Here is a 16,066-nt window from a genome sequence, read left to right as displayed (position 1 = left end):
AAGAAGAGACAGTTTGTGCAAGATTGTTAATGGTCGCTTCAGTCGAAGAGTTCATATTAGATGTGTTAGATTGTGATGGAGGTATTATGTTGTTGAAAGAAGGTATTGATTGAGAGTAAGGTGGTGGGACACTATGATAGTTAGTCATAGGAGATGATTGGAAAGGAGGAACACTACAAGGAGGAATGGAATGGTTAAATGAATTGCCCCCTTGTGTCATGTTCATTTGTGGAGATATAATAGGAACACTTATTGAAGGAATAAATGAAGAAGTTGGATTGAGTGAAGGAAGAGGGTTGATTGAAGAAGAGGGATTGCCCCCATGACTATTGATCATAGGAGGAATGTCTTGTATTGAAGTAGTCATTATGTTTGATGTAAAAGTAGGTATACTAGCAATAGGAGTTGTCAAAGGAATAGAATGATTGACTTGAGTAGGAGGTTGTGTATAACCTAAAGTTTCGGCACAACTTTTCATCGGCATCACATTCGAATCCACAATGTGTGCAATACCACGCAAAATATCAATTCCATTCTTATCACTTTGAACCATACGTTTTAGACCCTCAATTAATGAAAGAGCTTGACTATCGGGGTATTCTTGAGACATCCATTGTCGAAAATCATCAAATTGGTTATCCAATTTTGAAAGTTGTTCTACAGAAACCTCATGGAGAGCTTCTTCATCATTAAGAGGATTAGAGGAATTACCCGTGTCCTCGTTAAAAAGGCCATTCAAATTAGGTTCCATCTCCTCAGTAATTAAACCTTGGAAAGACTTAATTCTAAGGCTTCGTCTAACGGGAATAGTGTAAGTAGGGCTTTTTGTTGTAAAACTCATGCACTAAAGAGAGAGAGAAGATTTTGAATTTAGAGGTAGCAAATTTCAATAAAATCAGCCAATCTCCTAGATTTAAGCTGTTAAATACAATCAGGACGATCTCCCGAAATTTCAAAAAAAATGTCAGGGACCGTGGCGAACGGAGTGCGCACGGTCCTCGCAACTTTTTTCAAAATTTTCAGGGATGAAAGTTATGATGATTTTAAAGCTAATCTGAAAAAATTGAGTGATTTTACGATCTGTAGATAGGCCAAATTAAAGTTGCAATCTCAAAATTGAACCCTACCAAGATTGTTGAAAAATGTAAAATTTGAATTTTGAAAAAGAGAGGGAAACTGAAATTTTGAATTTTATGATTTTAGAGGGAATACTGAAAGCAATGCAGGCTTTGAAATTTAAAAGTTGACTCGATTTCACGCAAAATTCACTTTTGAAAGTGGAAATCAAGGTTGTTACAATTAAACACTTAATTTCAAAAGTCACAAATTGTAAAAATTTGAATAAAGCACTGAAATTTCGAATGAATGCCAACACACTTTTCAGGTTTAGGACTGTAAGAAACACAATTTTGACACAAATTTCAATTTCAACAATTTTTGAATGATTATAAGCCTTTACCCAAGCAATCACTAGACCAACTTTGACTTTAATTTTGAAAGTGTTAGAATTGATAAAATCAGCCAAAATTCTGGATTTTAGCAGAAAAATACAGTAAGATTTAGCTCCCGAAATTTCGGAAAAAATGTCGGGGACGATGGCGCTCGGGGTGCACACAGTCCTCGTAACTTTTTTCCAAATTTTCAGGGATGAGAGATATTGTGATTTTGTTGCGGAATCCAAAGTTACAGCCGATTTGGAGGTGTTTTGATCAGTGAAATTATCAGTCAAAGGTTGAATCAAGAGGGTTTTAAAAATTAGGGTTTTGACACTTAACCACTTAATTTTCAGAATTAAAGCGCAAATATGAATTGACAATTTGCAATAGAAGGGTAGATCTGAAACAAGCACTAACAATTAAACATTTCACAGGCTCAATTACTAAAAAGAAAATTTTAGGGTTTTATATGCAATCAACCTCTAAAATTTGCAAAAGATCAAACATGGAAATGTAATTAAGGAAGCAAATTTTTCAGATCTAACCATGAATAATCAGAATGAGGATGTTCATGTCAGGTTCACCAAAATGTAAAGTGGAAAAATCGAACCCTAGTTGTTCTCCCCTCTCCAACTCCAAGGAGAGAGAAGGGAGGTCACTAGGGTTGATGGTTTTCACTTAGGAGAGACTTTACATTCAAAAGAGGGGCTGAAACCCACAAGATCCAATCCCACACAATGCAGGATTGGATTCTAAATGAGTTTCAAGGGTTAAGACATCAAGGATACCCTCTTTTGTAAAGAATATAGATAGAATGATTGAACTAGGAATGCATGTAGAAGCAAGAAAGATTCACTTATAAATAGAGATAGGGATACGAGATGAAGCTGCGGACTTGGAATTAGCAGTAAAATGTCGAGACGGTGCTGTTCTGCAAATTAGAGCGAAAGTTGATGAGACGATGGCGCCCGGAGTGCACACGGTCCTCCGAAAAATCCGTGAAACGAAGGTGGATCTGTTCGTCTCTGCACAAGGATTCCAGATCTTCAATTACAGCCACGTACCTGCAACCTACACACAGAAAAGAGAGGACGATTGGGGGGTTAGGGATTAGGGGTTTGCCTTTAGGTCAAACCCCGGTTTTGGAATTAACCAAGAAATGAGAATGCTGTAAATGTAAATGTTTGTAATGTAAACAAGTACTGATACCTTGTTGTAAGAATGTTTGTATTCTTACATGCGAAGGTGTAATGTATGTTGTATGTAATGTGTTGTAAGTGATCTCCTCTTCAATGGTTGAATCCTTGTCTTGAATGCAACACTTAGCCTTGAATGGAGACTTAGAATGCTCAATTGCTTGAAGGAATGGTTGAATGGTTGAATGTTTGAATGTTTGAATATCGCTTCTGCCTTTTGCTCACATATGTCCCACCCTTCCTTTCTTGGAGAGGAAAAGTAGTTTATATACTTGTCAATTAGGGTTGAGAGACTGATTTTTCCGACCTTAGGCCGACCTAGAAACAATATTTTCCAATTTGCAAACTTCAAGACCCGATTCCCAAAAGGAGACTGGGCCCAAAATAGGGCCAGGGACCAGGGCGCTGGGCGCCATGGTCCCACCTCCCAGGACAGCAGGGTGCAAGGAGGGATCATGCCAAGGTGCAGAAAAATGCAGTTTTTGGTGTCACAAGCAGGTTTCGGGGTCTCTATTCAGGTTCAACGTTGCGCCGCCATCGTGAAGACCCAAATGTAGTCGAAATTGCAAGTGTCGCAATTTTAGGACGCTACACCATTAATAAAATATAGCATTCATTCATTAATATCACATAACGTTCATTAACACATAACATTGATTAACATTAATTAACACGCAACATTCATCAATATTAATTAACACATATCATCCATAACCATTAATTAGCACATAATTACATTCACTAAAACATAAAAATCAGTCATTATCAAATAAGTTAGATTACAATCATTTCTTTCTTTGTTTTTTCTTTGAAGCTATGAAAAGACTAAGTGGAACATCGGTGTCTTCATCATTTCCCCCCTCTGCAAATGTTCCGCCAACTGCTCGTGATCTCAATGTATGCCTAGTCCTATACTGAGGACGAGGACATTGAAGCGAAGGGGGGTCCTCTGCAATAAGAAAGAAATGGGTTAAATTCAAAAAAAAAAAAAACTATTGTTACAAGTATTTCATTAATTTAGAGAACATAATTGTTGTGCTCTTTACCTGATGGGGCCACATCATTTTGTGTAGCCTCAACCTCAACATGCTGAACACCACGGTCCTCTTCACCTGAGTGGGGAACATCACGTTCTTCAGGGTGTGTACCCAGATCATGCTCCACTTGCTCACCACCGACTACATGCTCTAAAATATTAACAAGAAAGGTTACATTAATTACTACTCTAATTACAAATTAAGATGTTTAATTGTATTAATAGCTAAATAAATAAATTTGAATAACAAATGAATACCTCCACTACTGGGATGCACATCCGGACCTTTATGTGTAGGTGGTGTTTCACAATTAGTAGGCTGCATTCCAATGACATGCACATTGTTATCATTGCTTGCTTATTTATAACAAATATAGTCACTTTATGTTGGAACTCAACATCAATTAGATTATTGGTAAAGTATTCAATTTGAAACAACTTCCATTTACCATATTTACTTGTGTGACGGATGCACTCGAATGTTGTGTATGCCCACTCAATTCTCGTAGCTAATCAGCCACGACTGAATAGCCTTGCTAGTAGGCAATTCTCTTGTCATCTTCTGTGGGCGCTCTATTGAATTCAGAGCCCTGCATTTTTGTATGGTACTGTGAATTTTGCTTGCATTGTTTGATAAAAAAAAACATTTGTAATTTATTAATATTTTGAGACAATATGGGAGTTTACATGAGATACTTACAATTCGTGCAACAAGTTTCATTTAACCACCAGAGTCGAGTTTGTGTTGCCCGTGCTTTTCTTGCCTTGCCTTGGTTGCCTTTGACGTGTCACTCAGTCTATAAAAAGTTTGAAATATGCTCGATTATATAAATATAAAGAGTAATTAATTAGTACATAATTACATTCTTAATAGTATCCCGTACCTTCTTCTGGCGTCTACTGGTGTATTTCCTTTTTTCCTTTCAATTCTCTCCTTGGCATCCAAAATCAGGTCCTTCCACTCCCTCTCTGGAATCATGGGGGGATGCTCGTACTTTAGGTTCCTCTCCAAATGGGTCCTGTATTGGTCCCTCACACACTTTAGATATGTGCCAGCTTTTTCAAGGAGCTTGGTTTTGTCAAAGGTGTCATTTCCAAACCACTCAACCATTTGGTTTGTCAATTCATCTTTTAACCTTTTTTCTTGGTCATTCCACCTTTTAAAGCAAAAACAAACTTGTTAGATCAGAAATGAATTGAAGCTACATTTATTACACTTCAAGAAATGGATCAAAGGAAAAGTATTCTAGCAATGATATGAAATCAAAAGTGGATAAGGGTTAGTTCACATATGATGTACCACCTTTTACGTATGGTGGGCCCAAATATCTGCAATGCAATGTCACTAAGATGTTTATAGAAAATATCATTACCTGCAAAAAATTCATGGGATCAATATTAGTCCAAAACGAGTGATCATAAAGTAAATTACAATTAGAGTATATATAATAATAATTTTAAAGTACCTGGAACCTTTTGTATCTTTAAGGGAAGCATTTCTTCGTCGCTCACCATGAATGTGGCCTACAATGTTCCCATACTAGCAATACGAGAAGATCCAAGAAATGATTCTATGTTATCAGCAGTAGTCGCCTGTGGCACATCCTCATGTGCATCTCCTCTTGCAAAAAATTAATCCACTATGAAATGGCATTAGAATTCAAGAAAGAACGCTTGAAGGGAAATGAACACATGACAGAAGATAGAGAAAAAGAGGGATCTACCAACAGTGGGCAGGCCAATATGACGTGCACTAGAGGATGTCTGCATGCTACATGTTGCCGACATTGCAATTGGCAATACAGGTGAGGGTGACCTCTGATGAGGCGGCGTCGGCATTTGCACTGTAACATTGACAACACCTAAAGAATAATACATTAAATATATCAAACATTAAATATATGAAAAGTGCAAGAATTGTAAACAAGGATGAACCTTTATTTTGAAAATTGATAGTATCAAGTATGATGTGTTTTGGGTACTCAGAGTGATAAGCCAAGCAAGTGATAATACAAGAAAATCGTCATCACCTAATCCTACAACACCCTGATCGTAGGAATGACTTTCATGAGGGCAGATAAATTGCTGTAAAAACAATACGTACACATTTTAGTTAATGACATAAAAAGAGAATAAAATATAAACCATTATTGAACTTTTGTTATAATTAAAGCTTTCATTACTGCTTACTTGCAAGTTTTCTGTTGTCTTATACAATAATTCCACCCTCTGTCGTATTTCATCAGTGGTAGGATGCACAGCTGCCAAAGCAACAATCTCTTTTCTAATTTTTATAAGAGGCATTTTAAAGAATTTCACAAGGTCTGTGGGATCTTCAGGGTCATCATTGCTTAACCCTAATGATTCCACATCCATAGAAAGGTGCTCAGGTACTGCAACTCCCTTTCCCTTTCCCCGAACATCCGTTTGTGTCAAGAATATCATTAACAATTACAAAATTAGTATAAATCACTAGAAAAAAGAACATAATAATGTAACAGTTTGCTTCTACCTAATTTGTACAATTACAATGAGGTTTACCTGCTCGGTAGAAGTGTCACAAGGTACATCTCTGTCTGCGATATGTGATGGATCCATGTCGGCCTGTGACAAAGAAAAAATATAAAAAACGTTAGCGAAATTACATAAAGGGCCTCAGATGCCTTCTCAAGTAGAGGGACATCATGAACAACATCAAGGTCATCTTCATCATCATGATCAGCTGCACGAGTACTAAATGAGTCATGGATCAATGTATTTGTACCATCATCTTCAGTTGTGTTTTCTGCCTCATGATCGTCATCTTCCATGGGATCATTATCTTCAACTTCGATATTCACACCTCCATGTTCGTCCACTTCGAAAACCATATTCTCAAGGTTGTGTTGATCCATACCATGTGCTCCAGGGTGCTCGACCTATATAAAATTGATATACATAAATAAACCGTGATCATGATCTCATCATCACGTGATTTATTATGTATATAAATTGTCAAAACGATATAATGAAAAACTTACCAATGGATGATAATCATGTCCACCTTCAATGTGACCATGCAGCCTACAATGTTTCTTCGCTGTTTTGATTAGAAGTCTTCTAGTCTTTAACCCCTCACAAATTTTGCATGGACAATAACATTTTCCATCACCTTTTCTTTTCAAGTTAGACCACAATCTAGCAATTGTCTCCTTATTTTGTTGTTCGTTGATATTGTCTGACATGGTCTTTCTTCACAGGCAAGAAAATAGAAATTATTGTCTGACATGGTCTTTCCCTCAGGAGCTGGCAGATCCTGCTTCCATACTTTAATTCTATTTTCTCAAAGGACAATCCTAAAAATCCATGCATTGCAAACAACTTTTTACACCTTTGTTGGTTGTGGTGGCGTCACAGAGAGTTTGCATCAATAAATGAAGAACATGCCAATGTTTTTAATGCAGTAGTAGAAGTCTATCTCTTATTCAATATCTCTAGTGAAACCCTCATGATCTTTTGTTGGAGTAGAATTTGTTATATTCTAGAAAGGCTCTTGTCCTTTGTTGATGGGATATTTATCTACCTCAAGAAATAACTGTTCTTTTCTCCAACAAGAAGTGGAACTAAATGAAGATCTAGCACCATGAAATTAATCCTCAAAAGGATTACTATAGTTAGTTTTGGTAGATAATGATCTGGGTAAAATACTAATGTGGCTTTACGAAACATTATGCACTAGCTTAGCATACTCTAACAACTTTGGTGCGACATGCTACATCCAATTAAGTCTCCATCAGTATCTCTATTGTGTTTATGGATTGGGATTCAATATACTCTTTTTATACACAGATTTTACTTTCAACTGAGGAGGTTTGTATGTACTTACTTGTCTTTCGATTGTATCCCTATTTCAAGAATTTCTTCTATCAACAAATCATTTGTTGTAAGTTGTACAAGTGGAAGCTTGAACATGCCTTCCATGCTAGCCTTGTTGATACGTTGAACACCATCTTGTGCAACAAATCTTTAGAACTCCATTTTTCCGAATTGAAGAGTGAGTAGTAGGGACAATCTAGGACACTTACAGAGGTTTTGCAAGAGAGATAAATAGACCTAAATATTGTCTTTACTAGAAATGGATAGATATGCTAATAATGGCTTTATGACTGTATGTCAACTTTAGACTCAATCCAAGAAGAGCTATAACTAATATGCGATATCTAGATTTATGATCTCTATAATATAACAATCCCATAATTATGTTTCCACGCATCTATACCACAACACAAACATCATGCTAGTGTTCAGCCATAGCAATTGATATCCTAATTATAGAATGTGAAATATGCACATAACTATGAATAAAGATTAAGAAAAACAAAGAAAGATGCTTATTGCAAACATAAATGACTAATGGACAAGAATTGAATTCATTGTAGATAGTTTTGAATATCAAATTCACTTATTTGTGTGCATTTAGTAACACATGTACTTGTGGCCAACTATTTATCTCTTTCATAAATTAAACACTTATTAATAATATTAAATGGCTGAGTAATTATGTTTTAGTTGAAATTGAAAATAAAATATTTTATTTCAGGACAACTCACACTATTCCCTATCATATTTTAGACTCAGTTTTGTTAGTAGTGGTTTGATTTCTTTGGAGCTGATCATTGCATTTCTTTAGTTATGTTTGCCAACCTACTCCCAGCCTGTGCCAAAATGGGAGCTTTGGAATAGGGTATGGACATCCATCAAAGCATAAAAGATAGAGGAATTTTGTCAGATGTAGTTGCAACTGCACAAAATGGATTTGTTGAGAAGGCTTTAGAAACTTTCAAGCAAATGCAATCAGCAGGTGTAAAGCCAAATTCCATGACCATTACTACTATCCTCCCTGCCTGTGCCAAAATGGGAGATTTGGAACAGGGTATGGACATTCATCGAAGCATAAAGGATAGAGAAATTTTGTCAGATGTTGTAGTTGTAACTGCCTTGGTAGACATGTATGCAAAATGTGGAAGCATAGACAAGGCACGTGAACTATTTGATAGAATGCCTGAAAGAAATGTTGTTTTCGTGGATTGCAACGATTGCTAGATATGCACAAAATGGATTTGTCGAAAAGGCTTAAGACACTTTCAAGCAAATGAAATTGGAAGGCATAAAGCCAAATTCCACAACCTTTGCTAGCATCCTCCCTGCCTGTGCAAAAATGGGAGCTTTAGAACAGGGTATGGACATCCATCAAAGCATAACGGATAGAGGAATTTTGTTAGGTGTTGTACTTGCAAATACCCTGCTTGACATGAATGCAAAATGTGGAAACATGGATAAGGCTCGTGAATTGTTTGATATGATGCCGCAAAGAGATGTGATCTCATGAGAACAATGAACACGCGCGTATACGGGAGGAAGGGATTGCTGATACAAAATTGAATGCTCACTCCTCAATCACAGTTCTATGGTTTTACGAGATTAAACTAGGACAATTAACCGCCACATGTATATTTTTTGCAACATGAAATTAAAAACTAGGGAAATTTGAATCTACCTCCTGCGTGGGATTGCCTTCGATGAGGGTTTGATGTTCTTGGGGGTTGAAGTCGCCACAGACGCCTACGCGGGATTGCAATTCACAAATGAATTCCCCGCCTCTTTTTTTATTTTGTAATGGCTGCTGTTGTCGGAATTACGACGAACTCGAGCACTTTTTTGAAAAAAAGAAAATTCTCATTGCTAATGCCTTCTTTGTCGAAACCAAATGGGTAGTTTTTGTCGGAATTACGACGAATGCGGGCATTTTTTCAAAAAAAAAACAAATTTGGCCACAATATACCTTCTCCGTCGGAAACCTCAGTCGAAAATCTAGTCCAAATGTATTAGTGACAAGACCGATCTCAGTCAGCTGTTTTGATACAATTGGATCCAACCATCGTTAAATATAATGTTCGTCGATCCTGAAATTCTCTGAAATGAGATCTGCGGTAAATAAGATATATCTTGACCTAGAAATCACACTTAGTCTCCAATTGTGGAATGGCAATGCCGAAAGGTATGTGCAAGGAGTGTCCCGGTTTTCATAAACTCCTGTAAATTCTGATCTCACATGCTCTATTTTGAAACGGTACTGCAAAATTTTTTCTTTTCTGAAGCGTTGCAGTTGAAACTTTTCATTTCCTGAATCGTTGCAATTGAAATATTTTTTTTATTCGAAGTTGAAACCCCTACACTCTCTCTCAACAGATCCGCTGAGGCGGGCTTTTTTTACATATTATCTATTTTGTTTGACAATGAAATTTGATTATTTGATTGTTGTGGAATTAATTTAATAATATTTTTTAACATTTTATCTATTTTATTTGACAACAAAATCTGATTATTTTATTGTTGTGGAATTATTTTATTTAGTTGCAAGGTATGATGGTGTTTTAGTGCTGAAATTGCTATTAAAGTTTTTGTTGTTACTATAGTTGATATTTTCAGATCCACTTTTTGTTTATTGTGAGTAAATTGAAACAACAGTAATATGGAAATAAGGTTTCAGTTGCATTATTTTAGAACAATTGTTGTTGTGGTAGGGTTTCGTAAATTTTTCCTACAAACTCTTACCTATTTTTTTCATTGAGATTGTTGACAACATGACACAATTTGTGTAGACTTGGACCATGGTTTCATTGAGTTCTATTTTTTAAATCTGCAGGCAGCCGGATCAATTTTTGCTGTATTTATTTTATTTTAAAATATTTCTACTGTTATCTGTTAAATGAAAACATTGATTCTATAGTTTTATTTCAATTTAATTTTTTATTACCCACTTCATAATATATGCTTAATGTTTGCTGCTTTAATCTATTGTTGGCCAATTCTAGACTGTCATTTTGTGACACTTATGGAAAATTTCATACTCTCGTGTTTAAAACAAGACATCTTTCTATTTTTATCCCTTTGATCTGGGTAATGATAAATTTGTTTAGAAATGCAAGAGCATGAGGTATTTTATAATTAAATATAGAATTAAATAAAATAGGTATTGGATTGAAGACCTTGGTAGATACGTCAATATGAAAAGGGTGGGATTTTTTTGTCATTTCGTGGATATATTTTTCTTTTTGCTAAGATTGTTACTGAAACAAGGATTTGTTTTTTAGCCCTTTCATTTGGATAGTCCAGATTTTGATTGAAATGCAAGCGCAGGAGGTATTTCTGAAGTGGTTTCTAAAGTTGAGGGCTTGATAGATACCTTGATGTTCATAAATAAGTTTTTAAACATACGGGTTTTAGTTTCGTGGTCTAGATTGATACTGGTACTAAATACCCAGCTGATAATTAAGAAAACAATGAGCTTACTTTACTCCGTTAGGGTGAAGACTGAATTGCATGAAGATGCAGATATATCAAGGCCCTTCATTATTTGTATGGCTTTGGGGGTGTTCTAACTGCTTTTAGGGAGCCAGAGAGTAGACATTGTATGGTTGGTGTTGATTGTATGAAAAATTGGAAAAATTGCCAATAGAAGGGAGTAAAATTTCAGGCAAAATGGAAAGATTTCGTGGTCTAGATACAGAGTACATCATGTTTAAGAGCATGTGTGTAAGATTAATGACAGGAGCAAGCGCAGTAGATATTGGAACAACTTCAGCGAGCATGTTTTCTGGTATTGAAATTGAAAAGTAATATATAGTTGTTAATTTCTGTAATTGTCTACACTCTACACAATTAAAGATGGATAATGTTCAATATTTGCAGATGATTGGACTCAAATTATTTTATCTTTGTTCCATTGCTTGTATGAGTTGTAAGTCTATTTCATGGATTTTTATAAAAAATCTACGAGCTCTGCTCCGTATTTGTCTAATATGGTAAAGTTGAGTTAATTAGGGCAGAGCGGTTAGATACTACTAGTAGGTAAAATTTCAATTTTTTAAAATCTGACTTTAGCAAATAATTGTAGATTGATAACATAATGCAACCAATTTCTTATGTCTTTGACGATTTTTTCATAGAAATGAAAAATCTACCGAGTATTGCTGGCCTTATTCATACTGCTTCATATATTATTCCGATTGTGAATTAATTTTCGTTGGCTTTGAAGTAAAGAGGTTTGAGAGTCTACCTGGTCTGCTGGAGGTTTATGCATTCTACATTAATAGAGCATGAGCTATGCATTCCTGTCATTTCATATAATTTGCTTACTGGGTATATGTGATGACTATTTTTCTTTTGGTTTTAGAGTGATCAATACTCACTATGGCATGCATGCCTTTTCCTATCGTCAAGTACAACAAGAAAAGTTTAAACACCTTTTATTGAAATAATGTAGTGTATTAGTGTATGATGATGCCCTTTTGAAAGTTTTTTTTTGAAGCTTGCCTTGGGAAAAACTATATTACTTCTTCAATCTGTATTATGGCAGCTATGCATTTGCAAGCTAGTTGATTCTTTTAGGTATTGTCTTACCATGTGTATCCTTTTCAATATGAGTAGAAAATCTAAGGAGTTTTATGGAGTGAAGGATGATCCTGTGCAGCCGATTTCTTCTCAGGACTAACATTTCTCACTTTCCATAACATTTCTCACTTTCCATTACCGAGATATAAATAGAATGATTGCTACGAGCTTAAAAGTTGGTGTGGAAAATATTACTCAGTTGTATTTGCAAAAATGCGAAACAAAATGGTAGTGAAAAATGAAAAAAAAAAGAAGGTACATGCATTGAGTTCTCAGTTAGGAAGGGTAGGATTTGCTTCATTAATTTTACCTAGGCCGATTTGCTTCATAAGGTAAAGCAACTCGCAAAATATGATAATTGATAAGGGTGTTAGGCTTGCTTCGACTGTCTCCAAACAAAAGCTTCTTTCGAGAAAGCCTTGACTTTGAGTTTGTATCAGTACTTCAACACAATATTTATCAATTAACATCAATCTGAATAGCAGAGCCACAGCTACCTCATGACAAGATACAGTAGATAGATACTACAGAGAACTTCAAATCTCATATATAAGCTATACAGAAAATTAGTCAGAATTTGAAGTCATTCAAGAGAATAGAGTCTTCTTTATTGAATTTTGTTTATAAGTTTTTGTGAGGCTGTGGTGATTGGGAGTGGCACTTATTATTACAACATCTGAAAAAAAATCCATTTTCAATGGGTGTCCATACCCTGTTCCGAAGCTCCAAATTGAGCACAGGTATGTGGGATGCTGGTTTGCGTTCTAAAAGCCTTGTCTATATTCATATTTAGATTTACAAATATACCTGTTTTCAGATTTTCTATTTATTATTAAATTATATTGAAAAAAAATGTCTCCGAATACCCGTCTCTTATCATGAAAAATAGCCGTACCAGTGTCCCGAATCTCCAAATACCCCTGTCTCGACGCAACCTTGCATGTCTCTCAAACAGCTATTCTTTCAGTTTAAATGCCTTGTCTATGCTTCCATTTTTGATACATTTCTACAATACATGTGGATACAGAGAAAGAGGGAGAGTGGGGGATCGGGGGATCATGAGATAACATTTGGTTGAGGCATTTATTCAAACATTTCACATGCCTTGTCTCTGCCTCCACATTTTGCATACATGTCTACCATATAGCAGATAGAGAGGGGAGAGAGGGATGCATGAGACAACATTTATGAGAAGCATTTTGTCAAACAGTTCATGTACATCGTCTATGCTTCCATATTTTACACACGTCTACCCTATATGTGTGAAACCCTCTGTCTTTATACACGTGTATATTTATATGCGTATATGCATGTATGAATGCATATTCACACTCCTGTATTGTATATATGTATGCATATATGTGTACATATCTACCATATAGGTGTGACTGTACAGATAGAGCAAGAGGAGTGGTGGTGTATGGAAATGGATCTAAGAAACCTACATGAAGCTGGAAAAAATGAATGCCTTATCCAGCTGAGGAAATTCCTTAACACTAATGGCAAATAGTTATCTGTATCGCACTCAAAATTGAAACAAAATAAAAATTATTGAGATAAAAATAAATCTATATTCAGTTGACAAAATGAATGCCTTATGAAAAACAAGACCAGAATTGAAACAAGAATTATACATTCATTCAATTAAAGCTCTTGAGAAAAAAATTCCCAAAATTGAAATAAAACAAATATTAATGAGAAAAAAATAAATAAAAATGTCTCGGACAAAAGTATTATACTTAAAATCATATATATAGAGCGGCCTTATTCGAAAATACTCTGGAAAGCAACATCAACATGAGATGAATAAAAATTTCAACATTGCTGGTAAAAGCAATTGATTGTTAACAAGCATTGCCATCCTGAAACAACACATAACAAATAAAAATAAAAATGAGTAATAGAAAAGGGTGTTATCTAAACTATGCCTCACAATGAAGATTTAGTATCTGCGGATGCAATATTTGTCACAATGATTTCTTGAAATCCCTACCAAATATAATTGCATTAACTTCTTGAGCCAAGACATCTGATTTGGCTTTCAGCCACCCATTTCTTGCTTGAAAGGAAAAAAAAGCATAGTTACATAGGCTATGGGCCATTAGAGGGCGATGTGTTGGTGGTTACACATGCCAACGATCCAAGTGCAAAGTCCAAGCTCCAAACCAACTAATTACATAGGCTATGAGAGTCCCTGTACAATCTAAATTTAAAACTGAACGTTACGTTGCTTTCTTTGCGTCAAACGTCTCACAAGTTTAAAAAAACAAAAAAACAGGGCAAAAAGTCTCACCAGTGAAAAAACAAAACCAGCTTTTATTTTGTTTTAAAGCGTGTCATTTAGCTTTTTTTCTGGGTATATATTCATGTCCTCTGTTTTACATTATCATTATTTATTTTCAAATCTGGGAAGAATTGTTTGGACAATCAGCAGCGGCAGGAATTTAACATATTAACAGAGGTGTTTGGAATCAGCATTATATGTTAATTTGGTTCTCTGGAGGGCTAAAATCAATATTTGTAAATTGAATTTGAAGCGTCCACAGTAGATGGCAACAGGAAAGTGGTCTTCTGGCCTGTGCGCCTGCTACAAAAACCCTTCCAACTGTATACCCATCTCTTTATTATTCTCCTTCATCTTCCCATCTCTCTTACATGATGATCATATTGGATTATAATAATAATGGAAATGTTGTGTGACTGCACTTGCAGGTTGCCTCACATGCTGCTGCCCCTGCGTCACTTTTGGGCAAATAGCAGAGATAGTGGATGAGGGTTCTGAAGGTAAGATTCGCATAAATAAATTCTAAGCAAGCAATTCATATTTATTGGATCGAAAGGCTGAATGGTTGAACTTGCCGCAGAATGCATATTGAGCGGAGGTATTTATGGTGCTCTGTGCTTTTATACGGGGTGTTGTGCGTGGTGCTATTCATGGTAGTACCGAAACAAGATGCGGGAAATGTATAACTTGTCGGAGAGCCCCTGTAACGATTGTCTGGTCCATTGTTGTTGCGAATCATGCGCGCTGTGCCAGGAATACAGAGAACTTAAACACAGAGGATATGATCCTGCTCTCGGTAATATGCATTTCTCTTGCTGCCTCTTTACTTTTACAATCCTTCAATTGGTTTTGGCGTTGATTTGGGTTTTTTTTTGGTTTTGGCCTTGTTGCAGGTTGGACAGGTAATCTGGATAAGCAACTGGACGAGATGAGTACCTCCACGACAGCTCCTGGGCATCCAAACATGGTAAAATAATTCCTGGCTCATGACATTTCTGTTTCATCAGGGATTTGGGAATTCCAATGGCTGTTCTGAATATTTATCTCTGGATTGGCTACTCTAGTGGTTGTTAATACCATTGATGAGTTGTGAAATTTTGGGAAGCTCATTTGGTTTTCTACTTTATTTAATTCAAAATGAATAACAATATCTGGATAATGATGTTTCTTCATTTATTTTTTAATAGATTTTTATTGAGATATATATTTTGATTTATAATAATTTATTGGGTTATTCTTTCACCTGTCTTTTAACAAAACTTATTTGTTTTTATAATTGTTAATTTATAATTGAATTTTTCCTATCCACTTTCAATCAATTTTTTTAATGAATTTGCAACGATACATGTTTGATTTGGTATTAAAGGTATTCTACTAATTGTAACATGTTTTTTTAATAAAATATTAATAACTTTTGAATTTTTTTTATAATTATGTATGATATTTGTTAAATAGAATAATAATTAAAAAATTTCCAGTTAACTAGTTATTAAAAAAGTTAATGTGAACCAATCACAAACAAGTTTCAAGTTTTAATTTTTTCAATCTTTTTATTTACCAAACCTAGTTGTACAATTTTTAACATTATAAATTCCGAAAATTATTTTTCTGTACACTTATTGACTAAATACAATTTAGCTGTTATAGAGCGGATTTTTAGGAAATCCAAAATAAATGAATT

The 16,066-nt window shown here is 35.3% G+C and overlaps 1 pseudogene; it reads left to right on the top strand.

Annotated features, from left to right (window-relative positions):
• The first annotated feature begins 14,650 nt into the window (after positions 1-14,650).
• LOC131860253 (protein PLANT CADMIUM RESISTANCE 2-like) lies at positions 14,651-15,361 on the top strand (annotated as a pseudogene).
• The last annotated feature ends 705 nt before the right edge of the window (positions 15,362-16,066 follow it).

Source organism: Cryptomeria japonica, chromosome 11 (assembly GCF_030272615.1).
Source record: "Cryptomeria japonica chromosome 11, Sugi_1.0, whole genome shotgun sequence".
NCBI classification, from domain to species: domain Eukaryota; kingdom Viridiplantae; phylum Streptophyta; class Pinopsida; order Cupressales; family Cupressaceae; genus Cryptomeria; species Cryptomeria japonica.
Note: the sequence above shows the minus strand (reverse complement) of the source record. Positions and strands in the feature narration are given on the sequence as shown.